General features: G+C 44.2%; 1 protein-coding gene across 2 annotated transcripts in view; it reads right to left on the reverse strand.

Moving 5' to 3' along the window:
* B4GALT5 (beta-1,4-galactosyltransferase 5) overlaps positions 1-19,011 on the reverse strand; it is a 72,162-nt gene that overhangs the window by 44,237 nt on the left and 8,914 nt on the right. Inside the window, exon 1 of one of the 2 annotated variants that reach the window (XM_039912875.1) lies at positions 3,794-3,843. The exons of the other annotated variant lie outside the window; for it this stretch is intronic. The gene's annotated coding sequence lies outside the window, so the exon portion shown is untranslated. Of the gene's footprint in view, positions 1-3,793; positions 3,844-19,011 lie in introns of those variants that run through there. 2 annotated transcript variants of the gene reach the window in all.

Genomic DNA, 19,011 nt, shown 5'->3' on the forward strand with positions numbered 1-19,011 from the left:
GCTATCACTAATATTAAACGACTAGGGCAGATGCCAGTTGGACCAACTGTACGACAGCAAAAATTCGAAGGATTCAAGGAATGCAGCAACTTGAACATATTACATTAGTTCAGTGACAAAAAGCCAGTGACTCGGTAAAAAATAACGACTGACAGGTGCTACTTCTTGAGATGTCCGGTAATACGATCTTTCCGGTTCTAATTCAATCCTGCGGGACTCTATCAGAAACTGCTTCTTGCCTCAAAACTTCACCCTAAATTTAAGAAAAAAAAAAAACCTTTCCCAAATTATGCCAAGATTTCTTTTTCTCTAGTGGGTAAAAGAAATGCCAAAACCATTGGTATTCGGAGCCGTGGCCAGAGACTCTAAAGGGGGAGGGCATCCTGCATGATAAATGACAGTTATTGAGCATTGCAGAGAGATTCTTTACTCTTCCAGCTACTGCAGCTGCTGTAACAATCTTCTCTGACTCAGCACGTAAGAGGAATGATGGGAAGTGAGCACCATAAAGTGGAAAAAAAAAAGGAGCCATGCATTATTAATACGAGCTCCCTAGCTTCAAGCGTCACTAAAAAACGTCCGCACAGGAGAAAGGATGCACGGCACGGGTAGAAATCATTGCATCAGTATCGCACAAAGCTGAAACTTCTCCTCTAAATCACTTCTTTTATCTGCATCTGACTGATCACTCTCCTCCCACTTGATTTCCAATGATTATTTGCACCGTCCTTTGGCAGGATGTTGTCTTGTCCTGATCTGAGTGGCCCAGAGATCCTCACGTCACCCTGAAGGTTGAGCTCCATGCTGCTGATGAGACATGGTGCACACACAAGAGGCACAGAATCAGAGACAAAAGAAAGACAGAGACAGAAAGAGAGAGAGAGAGGAAACAGGGCTGTCTCCCCAAGGTTACAATTATGTTAGTACAAGGTCTTACAATCCTCATGGGGGCCTGGGAATAGCAAACAGTAATAGCAAATAGCAACTGGGAGAGAGAAACGGTGTATATTCAGATGGTACTGCTGGTGACTTTTACTCTTGTATGGATGTGGCTGGAAGTCTATCTGATGCACTATCTACAATCTGAAACCAAATGAAAATCCCAGCACTGTCTAAAGCATTTAATCTTGCATCTGTTTTAATAAACCGATCAATTTGGCGTTCAAATCTCCCCAAACCTGCAGTGGACCCGAATATTTTTTAACGGTATTTGTTAGGTGCTTACTATGTGTCAGGCACTGTACTAAATGCTGGGGTAGATACAAGCTAATCAGTTTGGTCACGGTCCATGTTCCACATGGGACTCACAGTCTTAATCCCCATTTTACAGATGAGGTTAGTGAGGCAGAGAGAAGTGAAAGGACTTGCCCAAGGTCACACAGCAGACAAGTGGCAGAGCTAGACTTAGAACCCAGGTCCTTCTGACTCCCAGCTCCGTGCTCTATCCACTAAGATATGCTGCTTTCCTATTTGTTCTTTGCTAAACATGGGTGGCTTGATACATAGCTTTTGCTCTTAATTCAAAAGATTCATCTACAGAGTTCCTAAAAAAAAATATTCATTCATCCAATCATAGTTATTGAGCACTTACTGTGTGCTGAGCACTGTACTAAGAGCTTGGGAAAGTACAGGACAGCAAAGAAGAGACAATCCCTATCCACAACGGGCCCACAGTCAATATGGATACACAGATATCACTAAAAATAAATAAAATGATATATATATATATATATACACACACACAGATATAAGTAACAGTGACATAAACACATATAGTTTACCTCTTAATAGGATCCTAAATAAAGAAATAAAGCCAGGTGCTTCTCTCTAGACTGTAAAGTCATTGTGGGCAGGGAACATGTCTACCAACTCTGTTAGACTGTACTCTCCCAGGCACTTAAAACAGTGTTCTACACAATAAGCGCTCAGTAAATATGATTGCTTCCACTCTCACAGACTGAAAAGAGCCAAGGTTTATATGGAGCAATTAAAGCTTAGAGCAAAAGAAACAAACACATTTTGGGAAAATCCTTAACACATTAAGATGCTAAAAATGAAAAATGCATCCCCTTCCACCGGTTTCAAAACAAAACAGCCCAAATTTATGGTCAGTCCAAAGCAGGCCCACTTTCAGGCGTGATGATTGGGGTTGTTTAGCTTTCTTTCCATTTGTGGCATTTCAGCCAGACAGGAAGTGAGTGCCATTTCTAGCTCTACTTTCAGAGCCAACTCTTGAGCAAGTTCATCACATCAGTATAAAGATCAACTCATGAGGATCACTACTGAAGAATGGGAAACTTTTTCTTCCAGGGACCAAAAATGGAACAGATCCCGGGTTTTAGCCAAATCTACTGAGCTTTTGAGAGGGGGAACCTAAGGGGAAAAATATCTTAACGAACCATCTCATCTCTCCAAATTGCTGACCCCCTCCCTTCCTCTCTATCCAGTGGTCCCTGCCAAATCCCTTCAGTGGGGTCAAATTTTTTAATTGGCAAGATTTAACTGGTCACTACAAAAGAACCCAAGGACATATGCAATTACCAGTTTAGCGGAAGTTACTTGTATATAATTCCTTACTGTTAGATTTGGGCTTTGTGGGGAAAAAAAAAATCTCATACATTAGAGGACTCTGCAAGGCAAATCCAAACTGCATGTCAAGTTCCCATGTTATAGATGGTTAATTGTTCTATTTTAATATATGTTATTTAATGGTACTTGTTAAGCGCTTGCTATGAGCCAGGCACTGTACTAAGTACTGGGGTATATACAAGTTAATTGGGTTGGACACAGGTCATGTCTTATATATGGCCCACAGTTTTAATCCCCATTTTACAGATGAGGTAACTGAGGCACAGAGAAGTTAAATGACTTGCCCAAGGTCACACAGCAATTAATTGTATTTATTGAGCACTTACTAAGTGCTTGGGAGCATACGCTATAACTGAGTTGTTACACACAATCCCTGCCCACAACAAACTTACAGTCCAGAGGGAGAGACAGCTATTAATATAAATAAATCACGGATATACACATAAGTGCTGTGGAATATTTGTGAGGTTCCACCAAGATATGAACTCGGATCAGTGGATTCAGCATACAGTATAACAAGACTTGGTAGACAGAGTGCCAGTCCACGAGGGAGTTTACAGTCTAGAGGAGGAGATACGTATTAAAATAAATTAGAGATATGCACATAAGTGCAGTGGGGCAGAAGGTGGGTTATACAAAGGATACAAATCCAAGTGGAAAGGTGACACGGAAGGGAGAGGGAATAGGGGAAAAGAGGGCTTAATCGAGAAAAGCCTCTTGGAGGAGATGGGGGTGGGAGGGAGTTGTGGTCTCTTCGATATGAATGGGGAGGGAGTTCCAGGCCAGAAGGAGGTCTTGAGCAAGGGGCCAGTGAGGAGCCAGAATTAGAATCCAGGTCATTCTGACTTCCAGGCCCGTGCTCTATCCATTAGACCATGCTGCTTCTGTGATTAGCTTCCTTTCCTGCTACTCCTACATTTCACATCCAAACGGTGGCTAGGAAGTAAAGGCCGTGAAATAGATGTTATGAAGGAAGATTCCCCTAGCGACCCTATGTTAGGCACCTTCAGCCTTCTCCAATCTACTCTCCGATTAGAATTTCACAGAAAAGCCAATCTGTGCGAGACTCTGAGTTTCATCGGAGAGTTCCAGCAGCTAATTTAGTCACTTGTCTTCTACAGGCTTCCCCAGCACCAAAGTAGGGCCAAGGATTCAGTCTGTACTCAATAAACGTTACCAGTGATTGCCAAAGATCGTTACTCACCCTGAGCAAGTTGGCAAGTGGAAACAGCAGAATACTGAATTACACTGACTTTGCTACCTCTGTCCCAACTGGCAGGAGTGCTGAACAGGCTCGCTTTTTTGAAGAATGTGTAAAGCTGCCCTAGTTGGTGAGGAGAAAAAGAAACTCTGGAGTTCACCCTAAAACTTCGTACAGGGTTGGGGAAAATTAATCTGGCCCACCCTCACTCTCCCCAAAACTCATCTTATTATATGCTATATATTAGTTCATCAGGAAGATTCTATCCAATACTTTCCTGAGGGCAAAATAATCTATAAAACCGAGAACTCAAATATGACGACTAGTAATGATAACTGTTGTCTTTGTTCAGCGCTTCCTAGGTGCCAGGCACTGTGCTGACAGCTGCGGAAGGAGATACAATCGGATCAGACATAATCCCTGATCCACACTGGGTTTCCAATCTAAGCAAGAGAGGAAGACTAGATATTGGAATCTCTGTTATATAGATGAGGCGCAGATAAGTTAAGCGACTTGTCTAAAGTCACACAGCAGGCTAGCAGAAACCACACTGCAGTGATTCTAGGTGATGAGCTTTACACTGTAGTCTTCCTCCTGTCCTAATAATAATAATAATGTACTTGTTAAGTGCTTATTACGTGCCAGCCACTTTTCTAAATACTAGGATAGATGTGAGTCGATCAGATTGTACACAGTCCCCATCCCACATGAGGCCCACAGAAGTGAAGTGACTCACCCAAAGGTCACAAAACAAACATGTGATGGAGTCAGAATTAGAACCCAGGTCCTTCCAACTCCCAGGCCTGGGCACTATCCACTAAGCCATACTGCTTCCTACAACCTCTAACATCCTCAAAGTAGGTTAATCACTGCAAAATATGACAGAATCTTATGACAGTGAATCCCCATATTATTCCAATAAATATTCAATAGTAAGAGTATTAAGTGCTTATTTTGTACAAGGCACTGTACAAAGCATTGAGAAAGAATATACAGAAGGGGGGATGAGTCACAAAAAACCTTAAGGGGCTCACAATTGACAACTACAAAAAGTAGGGGTGAATGAGGACAGAAACAAAAGGAGCAATGAAATACTAAATATTAAAGCAGAATAAAGTCCTGGAGATGCCCCAGGGATTCATAATCAGTCAATGGCATTTATTGAGCACTTACTGTGTGCAGAGCTGAGCACCTGAAAGAGTATGATGCAACAGAGTCGGTAGACACATTCCCTGTCCACAATGAGCTTACAGCCAAGAGATGAGCTTCCAAAGACAGATCTTTACAAGCACAATACCCAGTGGGAGGAGGCCAACCAGCAGTTTTCCCATATAATTCATCATCTTCTGTTTCTCTTCACCTTGGGAGAAATTCTAGTCAAGTCAAATCAATCAATCGATTGTATTTACTGAGCGCTTACTGAGTGCAGAGTGTTTCCGAAGAGAAGCTGTGAGTCCTAGTGGAAAGAGCATGGGCTCGGGAATCAGAAGGATATGAGTTCTAATCCCAGTTCTGCCACTTGTCTACTGGATGTCTTTGGACAAATCACTGAACTGCTCTGGGCCTCAGTTCCCTCATCTGTAAAATGGGGATTAAGACTGTGAGTCCTATGGAGGACAGGGATTGGGTCCAACCTGATTACCTTGATTAATACAGTCCAACCTGATTACCCCAGTGATTAATACAGTGCCTGGTCCATGGTAAGTGCTTTAAAAAATACCACAGTTATTATTATTGTGAGTAAAATCAACCACGCATCCTCCTACTCACAAAAGTGAAGGTGGTTTGCTGCTGTCTCAAAATCAAAATCCCACAAACATCCTTCCAGCAGCAAAGTAGAACATGAGGGAAATTCATTCATTCATTCATTCATTCAATCGTATTTATTGAGCACTTACTGTGTGCAGAGCACTGTATTAAGCACTTGGGAGAGTACAATATAAGAATAAACAGACATATTCCCTGCCCACAGCGAGCTCATAGTCTTCAATAACATGCCTCTTTGAAAACACCATTTCTGATCCTCTCAATCAGTCGTATTTATTGAGCGTTTACCTGTGTGCGAAGCACTATACTAAGCACCTGGGCGAGTACAATACAACAATAAACAGACACATTCCCTTCCCTGCCCAAAACGAGCTTAAAGTCTAGACAAGTGGAGACAGACAATATAAAAATAAATAAATGAAAATACATAAAAATAAAGGCGGGAGCATCCTTGCCTCCCTACCCACAACCCCAAGCAAGCAGCCCATGGTTCGGAACTCACTAGGACTGAGCGCTCTGCACACGCTGACCTCGGCAGAGGGATACGCTGAAGTTATAGTGACCCAGCACTGACCTCAGCAGAGGGAGACACTGAAGTTTACAGTGACCCTCAAGCCTCCGCCCTCCTTGGTTGCCCCTGGCTTTTACTCATCACCCTTTCAACAGTTCCCTAGACGTTTTCCTCCTTCACTGCCTCCTTACAGCTACGAACACTTCCCCCCAACTCAAGTCACCCTCGTCATCTCCCTCCTCCTCCTCATGGCAGACAGGGGCTGAGTCACCCAAGAGTGTCAAACCCAAAGTGAGTGAACCCAAGCTACACCTTCTTAAAAAGAAGACTACAGATACAATTTTAAAAACAATAATAATTAATAAATTTGGTACTTAAGCACTTACTATGTGCTGAGCACTGTTCTAAGTGCTGGGGTAGATACAGGGTAATAAGGTTGTCCCAGGTGGGGCTCACAGACTCAACCCCCATTTTACGGATGAGGTAATTTACACTGAGGTAATTTACGCTGAGAAGCAGCGTGGCGCAGTGGAAAGAGCATGGGCTTTGGAGTCAGGGCTCATGAGTTCGAATCCCAGCTCTGCCACTTGTCGGCTGTGTGACTGTGGGCAAGTCACTTAACTTCTCTGTGCCTCAGTTCCCTCATCTGTAAAATGGGGATTAAGACTGTGAGCCCCACGTGGGACAACCTGATTCCCCTGTTTACCCCAGCACTTAGAACAGTGTTCTGCACATAGTAAGCGCTTAACAAATACCAACATTATTATTATTATTATTAATTGAGGCCCAGAGAAATGAAGTGACTTGCCAAGGTCACGCAGCTGACAAGTGGCAGAGTCAGGATTAGAACCCATGCCCTCCAACTCTCTGGCCCGTGCTCTATCTACTATCACAAACTGCTTCTCCAGAAGAACCTACTTACTGAAATCAAGCCCTGAAATAATGTGGATTAAAAAGACAACGAATTTCTGCGACTGTCCTGAGGTAATGATAATAAAGACATTTTAATTTTTAAACAAGTTTCCAGGAAAACTAGATAGCAACTTCTTAGTCACTCAGCAGATAAGTGGCAAAGCCACGACTAGAGCCTAGGCCCTCTGGCTCCCAAACAGATGCTTTTTCCACTAAGCCATGCTGTTACTGGAAAAGATTTCGAAAGAATCATTTCTTAAATGAAAATCATCACGGACCCGAAGAGGGGATCAAAGGCTGGATCAGAACAAAAGATTTCCTGTCTCCCCAGTCTTAGGATCAAATCTGTTGGCCAAAGTATTTCTTGGAAGTTAGGGTCAAGACGCAGACAAACCCACAGTCAGATCCGGGGGCTAGCTCTTTTTAGGGAACTTCTCTTTCAGGAAGAAACCCAAAGAGCATCTGTTTTAAAAGAAATAAAGGACTGCCTTTACAGGTTTCCTTGCAAAGGAAAAAGGAACGAAAAGGAAATTCCACAGACACCACTACTAAAGTTTCTAATTCTTTTCATCAGTATCTGGGAGACATCTGGCTGTTGCTGTTAAATGCCCAGAGAGTTGGAGAGAAGAGAGAATATTTGCCAGTTCAGTCAGGGAGTATGGCGGGAAAGAGGAACATGTCCAAGCCTTATTCAGCTAGAGATCAGGACTGGATCTGCTCCTAGATTTAGCAGGAGATACTTCCCCCAAAGTCTGACCCAACCCACGCCACAGTAGGGCTGAGGCTGTTTCTCAGTTTCCTCATCTGTCTAATGGGAAGTCAAAACCTGCTCTCCATCTTTCTTGGACTTTGAAGCCAGAGTGGAACAGGGTCTATGTCCAACCTGATTATCTTGTTATCTACCCCAGCACTTAGTACAGTGCTCGGCACATAAGGCTTAAATACCAAAATTATTATTATAGGCCATCATCTATGTGATGGACAGGCTCAACAGAAATCCTGAAAATGGCGAGCGAATATGGGTAGCCAAGTGGCTACTGAGGTGATTTCTCTGGCTATCACTGGCTGTTCCATGGCACTAAGCTGTGGTCACATTGACCCTAAATGGTTGTCTGGTGGCCATGTCGGGCACCCCTGCCTGCAGGCCAGACTGTGGCACCCACTGCCCCAGAGAGATCAAGCCTGGCAGGGGTGAGACAGTCCAAGGTGAACTGCATAAACCACAGGACCTATAATCCATTTCTCTGTCCAGGTTTGGCCTAAAGGATAAAGCGCAGACCTGGGAGTCAGAAAGACCTGGGTTCTAATCCTAGCTACACCATTTGTCAGCCATGTGACCTTGGGTGAGTCACTAACTTCTCTGTGCCTCAATTACCTCATCTGAAAAAAGGGGATTAAGACTGTGAGCCCCATGTGGGAAGGGGACTGTGTCCAACCTGATTATCTTGTATCTACCCCGGTGCTTAGTACAGTGTTTGGCACATAGTAAGCGCTTAACAAATATCCTTAAAAAAAGAAAAGTCCTCGATCCCAAATTCTCTGTGACTGAACTACGGCTCATTCACAGCTTGCAGCGAGCGACCCCATGGGCAACTGAAGATAATAAGACCTAGGCAAGGCAGACATTTCTCTGCCAGAAGAAACAAAAAGGAGATGATGACAGAAGTACCCATGTGTGATAAACCTGGCATAACATGCCCGTGGGTTTCCCAAGAGCATTCCATGGCCATCTCTGAGTCTCCTTAGCCAGAGCTGAGACTCCTCCTAACACAAGGCCTCAGGGAAGTAATGTCTCAGCCTTGGCAGGCCTTTTAATGTCCCCAGTTTCTCTCCCTGGGGCACTGAGAAATTCCCACTTGATGACATCTAAATTCCCTGGGCTTACTGCATGACGTTTAGTGAAATGCTAAGTCCAAATCTTGTTTTTAGTGATAGGTCTCAGAAATATGACTAACGCCGGACTTAACACTCTATGTCAGCTTGCAGTGACCACCAGGTTTGGAGGGTAATATAGAAAAGCCCAGCATGGGTGTTGGGCATTATTGGCATGAGAGCTCCTAAACAAAGAAAGCGGTGCCAAGGCCAACCCAGTTAGAAAGTCATGCGTACCCAACAAGGAAAACAAAAGACTTCCAACAAACATTGCACAGCGTTTGTTCCCAGGAGGCTCTTCTAGTACAAAACAGAAAGAGGATTTATCACATTACCACATTTTTTTCCCTCATGTTGACAATTCCTTCAAACCAAATTATTCCTCAGAGTAATGCTGGTAACATTTGCCCCTCATGACGCATGATGAATTCTGCCATATTTTCTCTGACACCAAGCCCCTATAAATATTGTACTGGTAAGCTTATTCCAGAAAATGTCAACCGATTCACAAAGCAACATGCCCCGATCCCAAGTCTTTCACTTCCCATCTTCCAAAATCGAGTTTCCACTTACATCAATTCAGAATCAAGAAGACGGTGTGCTCCAAACTTTTCCATTCTTAAAAATGTGCCCTTCCCTAGGAACGAGAGCAGATGTGACTAGTGGGAACTGCTACTGGATACCAAAACCATAAACCCGTGACGAGCCTCTTCCGAAAGCAAATATCTTCACCACCCCATCGTTTCCCAAACTTGCACTTTGCTTCAGTCAGAAATGTCAAAGTTAACTCATAAAACAAGCAACAGGTTTTGGACAGAGTTCGGGGCATCTGAAGAGGACAGTGCCCTGAGGGAACCCAATCTGTAACTAAGGACTCCCTCCTCTACAAGCCTCCATCCACCTCTCCTCCTGCCACAGCACACATATGCAACTGTTAACCCAGTTATCTGTGTTGACTTTTGTAACTTGTTTTTGGCAATAACGCTGTTAATATGTCTTCCCCCCACTTAAATGGTGGCAGGGGAGAGGGCCTGTTTCAACTGTTTATTTGCAACTAGCCCAATGCTTAAAACGAAGTAAGCACTTAGACAATCCAATAACCCACCTAGAGATTATGGTAGATCTCCTTCTCAGCACCCGCTCTCCGAATATAACAGTCCCCAGAGAACCTTGATCGTCCCAAAGGACGGGACCTTCTCTCGGGGCTTCCTCCGTCACAAGTACAATCCAGGGAAATGGACTGTTGATAACCTTGAGGTGAACTAGACTGTAAGGTCCTTGTAGCCAAGGATCATATCTGCCAATTCTATAATATCATACTCCCCCAAGTGCATAATACAGTGCTCAGCACATAGTAAGTGCCCAATAAACGCCACTGGATGATTGATTAAATTGAGTTGACTTCTGAGCTAATTTGACCCCCATAATTTTTCACCCGAGTTGCCAACACACTGGCAGTCTCTCCTCCTTTACACTCCCCTGCCTGATTTAGATGTGCCCAAAAGAGCAATGAGGGACTTGCACAAATACGTTATTTAGCTTACTCTCAATTATTTAAGGGATTGGTTATCCATTTTGTGGCTTCTCCTGCCTCTCCTCTCCTGGACATTTCACCACTGATTCACACTTCCACTAACAGCATTAATCTTCACGGATTCCTGGGCACTTCTGGAATGTGCTTTACCTGTTGTCAGATTTCAAAAAAGCCTAAAAGCCTAACGGTTCTTGCAACCCAAAGCAAGAACGAGCAGAAGTAGCGTTATCTCTATTATGCTCAAACTCAGAGGCTTCAAAAAAACTAAAATTCAAAACAAGCAAAAAAAAAAAGAATCATGAATTTCAAATCAAAGAAAAGAACTAAAGCAACTCCAAAGATAGCATACTTAACTTTCTCCCTTACATACACATTAAAAAAAAACAACAACACAGTAAAAGAAGCCCTGGATAGCTCTCACCAGATAACGGGCACAAATTTAAAGAGGAATGCAACAAATTATCTTCTCAGCTCAAATTTTAACCACAGCGGAAATCAGAAGCAAAATTCAAAAGTGTTTATCGAGCATCCATTGTGTGCAAAACACAACAGAAGGCTTTTGGGAGAGAACAATGAAAGTAATATTAGATTCACCTCATGAAATTATCCCTTCCCACTCAAAACTGAGGCTGTAAAACCAAGCATCTATATTTTACCCATAGAACCTATGGGTTTCTAATTTCAGGAAGCTTCTCCTTCCTCAATTTAGATGACAAGAGGGTTGAGAGACATCCTTCTTCTCTCCCCCTGGAAATCTAGAGGGTCAGTCTACAAAAACTATCTGACAACTAAAACCGAGAAAGTCTCCAGGCTGGCAGGTGTAAATATCAATTCCTGGAAGGGGTTTGTTAGCCCACCTCTACTTTCAGAGGAAATGTCATAAACGGTGAGAAAGGATCAAGAAATTCAGTTCGACTCTGTTGCACTGTACTCTCCCAAGCGCTTGGTACTGAAGGGCTTAATATACTACCGATTGACCTACTCCATTCCAAGTCACACAACCTAACCTTGGGCTCTCATTAGATTTTTCGCCCTGATTTCCAAAGTCCGAAGTAAATGTGTGGACTTGTCCCTTGGACCATAAAACTCTCCGGATCTCTTTCAGAAAGGAAACAAGCCACAGATTTTACAAGTTTCGGTTACACAAGCTAATGGGTTTTGGAGAAACTATCATTCCTCCCCAAATTTTCACCAGCCCCTAAGATACTTACCACCTATTCCTGAATTTGCTGGTGCCTTCCTTGCACTTCCTCTAGGATGGCAGGTATTGTCAGTATCTCCCAACAAGTGTAGGGATGATATTTCCTATTTGAATCACCATTCTTACTTGATTTTGGCCTTTTAGATCCAGCCACTGGGCCTAAAGATCCAAGCTCGATAGAGCATGGGCCTGGGAGGCAGAAGGGCATCGGTTCTAATTTTAGCTCTGCTACTCGTCTGCTGTGTGGCCTTAGGCAAGTCACTTCACTTCTCTGGGCCTTAGCTACCTCATCTGTAAAATGGGGTTTGAGACTATGAGTCTCATGCGGGACAGGCACTGTATCCAATCTGATTTTCTTGCACCCACCTCAATGCTTAGTACAGTGCTTGGCACATAGCTTAACGAAGCATTTAACAAAAACCACTGTTATTATTATGGAATATTCCCCTTCTCTGCAAAAAATACCTAACCTAGATTTCCTGGCTTTTGAAGGGGATTTTCGAAGAAAGGATATCTGTGTCCTCAAATGTCACCATCTAGATAGACAGCACAATTACCCATCATTACGACTGCCCTAGAACCAGCCATTTTTTCCACAAAAGTAAACAGAGCTTTGACTAAATTCAACTGTGGAATGAAAACAGCACAGTCAAATGGAAAGGGCATGGGCCTGGGAATCAGGGGACCTGGGTTCTAATTCCAACTCCTCCATTTGCCTGTGTGACCTTGGACAAGTTACTTAACTGCTCTGTGCCCAAGTTTCCTCATCGGTAAAATGGGATGAAATACCTTTTCTCCCTCCCACTCTGACTGTAAGCCTCATGTGGGAGAGAGACTTTGTTTGACCAAACATGCCAAGTGTCTTGAAGTGACCCTGGAGTCACTTATGGTATTTTGCAACAACTTCTTAGCACCACCAGTTAAAGAACATATATGAACAGCCAAGACAGTTGGGGGGAAGGGGCTTTTGTGTGCGTGTTTGGGTTTTATTTTCTTCATTACAGTTACTTCACTATATATTTAAAAAGAATGCCTTCAGAGCTTTCAATACAAAGAAATAGCCAAAGCAGGCCATGTCTGCTCAGAGAAAAAAAAATCAACCTAACCCACACAAATTTCCGATATCAATCTCAATCAACGCATTTGCAGTCAAGCGGACACACACACACACAAAATAGCAAGATACAGATCTTTGCAAAATATGATTTGGTTTCTCATGCTCAATGCTTTATTTCCACATTCTTCTTCATTCTCTCCATTTCCTGAAGAGAGCTCTAAAGAAATGGAGAGAATGCCTACAAACTCCTTGTCTTTGAGGTCCATTATGGTTTTATTCCTGTTATGCGGCCTTCGCCCCACTCTTTAAGCTCTCGCCTCATCAGATGCTCATCTCATTCAATTCTCCAACCCATCTATAAAATTTCAAATTTCTCCTCTATGCCATGTCTAACTAGTAAGCTTTGGGTAGCTTCTCTGACACCGCTGCAGAAGCAGCGTGGCTTAGTGGAAAGAGCCTGGGCTTGGGAGTCTGAGGTCATGGGTTCTAATCCCAGCTCTGCCATTTGTCAGCTGTGTGACCTTGGGTAAGTCACTTAACTTCTCTGTGCCTCAGTTACCTCACCTGTAAAATGGGGGTGAAGACTGTGAGCACTACGTGGGACACCTTTGTATCTACCCCAGCACTTAAAAGAGTGCTTGGCACATAGTAAGCACTTAACAAATACCAAAATTTTATTATTATGAACTTTCAAGCTCTCGTGCATTCACTTGCATGTGGTTGAACTTAATAAAGCCTCATGAGATGCTTATGAACAGGATGCATAAAAACCATGGTATGCATTTCATCAATCATATCCAGCAAAGATCTCCTGAATGCAATACTGAAGACTTGTACGGCAGCGGTTCATCTCATCTGAGGAGGTCAAAAGTCCTATTCAAATATTCATAACACTCATTTAGACTGTACTGCACCCCAAATAGCAAATATCACAGCCCTTTTGGAAGTAGTAAGCTAGAAGTCAAGAAATGACATTATATTTCTGATTTAAGCAGAGAGAAAAAGAGAACCCAGGAGCCTTAATCCTCTAACTCAAAGTTGACCAGTGGTTTCGATCAATCACTGGGTGCTGACTGTGTGCAGAGCACTGTGCTAAGCACTTGAGAGAATAACAATGACATTTGCTAAGTGCTTACTAGAAGCCTGGCAATTTACCAAGTGCTGGTGTGACTACAAGCAAAATGGGTTGGACACATTCCCTGTCCCATGTGGGGCTCACAGTTTCCGTCCCCATTTACAGATGAGGTAACTGAGGTACCGAGAAGTGAAGTGACTCACCAAGGTCACACAGCAGACAAGTGGCAGGGCCGGGATTAGAACCCATGACCTTCCGACTCCCAGGCCTGTGTTTTATCCACTAGGCCATGCTGCTTCTTGAATACAATAGAGTTGGTAGATCCAACCCCTGCCTTCAAGGAGCTTACAGTTTAGCGGTTTCTAAGTTTCTAACAAGCACAGCACAGCTGTGTGATTTGGGGCAAAAAAATATTTTTAATTCCAATGTCTACAAGCAGACACACTCCATCAAATCACAAGTGGCAAAGTGGCAGGAGGTGTTACCCGAAACCTGACACTTGAGAAGAACTTTTGGTGAGAACACACACCCCTTCTGTTACTGCGAACTTCGGGGGGGGGGTGTGTGTGTGTGTGTGTGTGTGTGTGTGTGTTGGGGGCGGGGGGAACCCCTCTATTCAATGACAAGTGCGCAGCCACTAAAGAGAAAGATCTAATTTAATTCTTCTCTGATCAGATGGCTTCTCCTACTGCTTCAGCAAACTCGCAGCAAAGTTTAATGACAATAGAGTTCAAGAGAGAGAGAGAGTCGGGACACTCCAATGCTAGATTGCGATTTTGGGAAGGAAAATGAAAACGAGCACTGGGTTTTGATGCATGAAAGAAAACGATCCAAATTCCTGAAATATACTATGAGTCGATACACCTCCATTTAAATCCCTAGAGATGTGGTGCTGGCAGGGGCAGGACTGAAGTCAGTTCATTAGGAAGTGTGAAAATCTCTGAAAAGCTACAGGATGAAGCTAAAGTCATTCACACTTGGGAAAACGGCTAGGCTTCACTCTGAACTCATCATAAGATGTATGTGGGAAAACATTTTAACCCACATCCCAGCTTGGGAATGGAAACCAAGCTTCTTCAGGGGCAGAAGAAAGTTTATACTATTTTGTGGGAAGTATCCAGAAGCGGGGCTTTGCCGTCCTCTGAAGGTAGAAGGGTCAGAGCAGTTTTTGCTAAGCCTCGGAGGGGCCGGCTCTAAAAATGGTCAAGTCCAGGTGTACTCCAAGGTACAACCGGGTTACATTCCTCTGGAAATGTGCTTGTATCGCGGTGTACACGTGCCCAAGGGCTGATAATAATAATAACTATGGTATTTGTTAAGCGCGTACTATGTGCCGGACGCTGTACTAAGCACTGGGGTGGACACGAGCAAACCGGGTTGGACTCACGAGGGGCTCACAGTAGTAATCCCCATTTTACAGATGAAGGAACTGAGGCACAGAGACTTGCTCAAAAGGTCACAGAGCAGGCAGGTGGTGGAGTCGACATTAGAACCCAGGTCCTTCTGACTCCCAGACCCATACTCTCGCCACTAGACCACGCCGTTTTTCCGACTAACACACGAATCGTTAGGATCCACTCCAGAACCGGTCTCCATGTAGCCGCCAAGCATAACAGGTAAGTAAAAATACACTGCTCTCACTTTCTGTCTGCTTCCCCCCTAGCCTCGCCCCCTCTCCCCCTTCAGTTCCCAGTGGCTTTTCCTCCCTGCACCCCGAGCACTGCACACCTTCCCCACTATTCCCAGTCCTCCACCCTTTGTGTTTAATTTGAAAAAAGGGAAAAAAACTGTGACACAACTATCGCTGCAAGAGTGACGCCACCGTCTGCTCGCAACGCACCTCTCCGGTCCGACCTAAATCATGGTAAGATAGGGGCAGCTGTTGGGGAGGCGATCTACGGGGCCCCCATATCTCACTCCGGTCTACCCCCCCGCCACCGTTCTTGCAGCTAGAGAGGCGGGGCTACGAAGCGGGGAAGACTAAACAAGTGGGAGAATAGCAGTCATATTAACTGTTGTATTTGCTCCATGCTTACCTTGTACCAAGCACCGTTCTAAGCGTTGGCGTAGATACAAGCAAATCGGATTGCCCGCCCCCCATGGGGCTCACAGTCTTAACCCCTCTTTTACAGATGAGGAAACTGAGACCCAGAGAAGTAAAGGGACTTGCCCAAGGTCGCACAGCAGAGCCTGGATTAGAACTCACGTCCTCTGACTCCCAGGCCCGTGCTCTTTCCACTAGGCCGCGCGGCCGGAACACCTCTGCTGTGAAGTTAAATCAAAATCGAGGCGATCAGGGGTGGAGGGAGATCAGCGGGTAGCAGAGGAGTCCAGTTCTGGGGATGGGAAAAAGACCGGAAGCGGGATCTGGATGCTCATGTTAGGAAAAAAGATGTGAGGCCTAAATAGAGGAAAAGCTCTGCTACTTCCTCTCTTTCAAAGTTTGGACTCATGAAGCTCTTAAAATTAAATGAATGCATGCAAAACCTCTGGAAAATAGGGGAGGGTGTGACATTAGGACAGGACGTGTGTATGCCGAGTAGGCCAGCAAATAGAGCAGGGAATGTCCCCGGGTTGCACGGTCTGTAGGGTGGTTGTAACTCAAGATACACCGGTAATAAAATTCTCATGGCAAATGTAACGCAGGTCACACGGCCAAGCCCTGGAGCATAAATACCACCACCCCAATGGACAAAACGGCAAGTTCAAGGGGACTCAGTCCACGCCCACCCCAAACCCTAACTCCAGAACTGTCCACACCACTCCCAAAGTAGCCTCAGGCTTAGCCTAAACTTCAGCCTTGCCCTCTTCCAGGTGAGCTGGAAAGACCTATGTTACATGAGAAGCAGCATGGCTTAGTGGATACAGCATGGGCGTGGAATCCGAAGGACCTGGGTTCTAATCCCGGCTCTGCCACGTCTGCTGTGTGACCTTAGGCAAGCCACTCCACTTCTCTGGGGCTCAGTTCCCTCATCTTTTAAATGGGGATTAAGAGTGTGAGCCCCAGGTGTGGCAGGGACTGTGTCCGAACTGATTAACTTGTATCTGCTCCAGGGTTTAGAACGGTGCTTGGCACCTAGAAAACGCTGAAATGGGACCATAATTATTATTATTGTCCCCAGATGGATTCCACAAAACTCGATTCCGTAGGCCTGAACTGAGGCGGTCCCGCAAGACCTCCGGGGAGTCGCAAGAATAAGGGACGACTCTAGGTGGGTAGGAGAAGCTTTCGTTTGGACATATGTGCATTCACAGCCATAGAATCAGGCGTTTGCAGTCAGAGCTGTGTGGCCTAATGGACAGAGCAAGGGCCTGGGAGTCAGAGGACTTGGGTTCTAATCCCGATCGGCCACTTGTCTGCCATGTGACATTGGAGAAGTCACTTCACTTTTCTGTGCCTCAGTTTCCTCATCTGTAAAATGGGGATTAAGACTGTGAGCCCCATGTGGGACAGGGACTGTGTCCAACCTGATCAGCTCCTATCTACCTTAACAAATACCATTAAAAAGTCCCCATTTCTTCCAGTTTAAGAGAAGGCTCTATCAGGACTAGAAAAGAATAAGCCTTCGTGGGAATGCTCAAGATTTAAGAACTTCATTCTGAACAAACACACTGAAAATAAGTAGAAAACTGAGCCCGACTGACATCTTTAGTCTACCTGGTGACTTGACCTCCCCAAGTTGGCAAACAGTCGGCAAGAGAAGCAGCATGGCCTAGTGGATAGAGCACGGGCCTGGGAGTCAGAAGGACCTGGGTTCTAATCCCGGCTCCGCCACTTGTCTGCTCTGCATACTGGGGCAAGTCACTTCAGTTCTCTGTGCCTCAGTTCCCTCAACTGTAAAATAGAGATTAAGTCTGTGAGCTCTATGTGAGACAGGGACTGTGCCCAACCCGATTAGCTTGCATCTACCCCCGGTGCTCAGAACACTGCCTGGCACAAAGTAAGTGTTTAACAAGTACCACAATTCTTCTTATTATTACTGTTAGCAATGCTGCCACTTTAAATCTTAAAAAAACATACATGGCAGCCCAACTGTTTCCAAGAATTCTGCCCCTGACAGGCATATGCACCTTTCGATGAGAGACACTATACAACAGTAGGGTCCCAGCCTAAGAGGTCTGGACACTCATGTTGGGAAAAAAAGATGTGAAGCCTAAAGAGGAAAAGCTCTGCTACTTCCTCTCTTTCAAAGTTTGGATTCATGAAGCTCTTAATGCATGCAAATTTGTCATTTCTTGGAGGGTTGAAGAGGCTATAATTCTCTCCACTCTGCTATTTAAATCAGTTTTACACTTGAATGGTCAAAAAGGAGATAATTTCAGTACGGCAACTGTTAGCAAAACATTAAAATTAAATGAATTTATGCTTTACAAGTCATATTTTGGCCCTACTCTCTACTGTCCATTTCATTTGCTACCCTGAGTGATTTTCCTCTAATCAAAATGAGGTCACTAATAGCCTCAAAGGAGTTTTTATCTTAGTTTATTAATGCCACTCAGACACCTCCAAAAACAGAATGACCAACTTGATCACCTGCAACCTGGAAAGCAAGAAAAACATCACATTGCCTCTAACTACTGCCCAACCAAACTCATAATAAGAGATAAAGAAATGGAAATCTGAGGTGAGGCAGCATTCTAAATTATTCAGTGTGATTCCTATGCTTGGGAAAACAGTGAATTCAAGTAATCAGTAGAAGTGGGAGTGTAAATTAAATATTATTCTGGTAAAAAGGCAAAATTATTTTGAATCGCATAAGCAAAGAAAACATGATCCATCCAAGCAAGTTTCTCCTGTAGACTATAAGTTCCTCGTGGGCAGGGAACGAGTCGACCAACTCTGTTGCATTGTGCTCGCCCAAGTGCTTAGTACAGTGCTCTGCACATAGTAAGTGCTCAATAAATACCACTAATTGACTGATTTTGAGGGTAAGAGCTGAGGTCTGTGTTCAATGCAGGTAGAGCTTTAGAGCTAAAGGTGAGTCAGAGAAAGGATAAGGCTTCTTTGACAGATAAAAGCTCAAGGAACTCACCCAAAAGCAAAGGAGCCAAACAGGATTGAGAAATGGCCTGCACATTCCAAAGACTTCTGGTTCTCAGAGGAAATCCTTTAAATTACTCAATCAAGACAATCCATATTTTTTTTCCCCCCCGAAACTTCTAGACTTGCTGATTTCCAAGATAAACTTCAGAGTAGAAATTGTGTGAGGCTTTGAGTTTCCAGACCACTGTGCCTCAGAAGAATGAAACTTTCCCATTCATGGCTACCTGCAAAAAATTAACCATTCCAAT

This window comes from Ornithorhynchus anatinus, chromosome 8, assembly GCF_004115215.2.
Source record: "Ornithorhynchus anatinus isolate Pmale09 chromosome 8, mOrnAna1.pri.v4, whole genome shotgun sequence".
NCBI classification, from domain to species: domain Eukaryota; kingdom Metazoa; phylum Chordata; class Mammalia; order Monotremata; family Ornithorhynchidae; genus Ornithorhynchus; species Ornithorhynchus anatinus.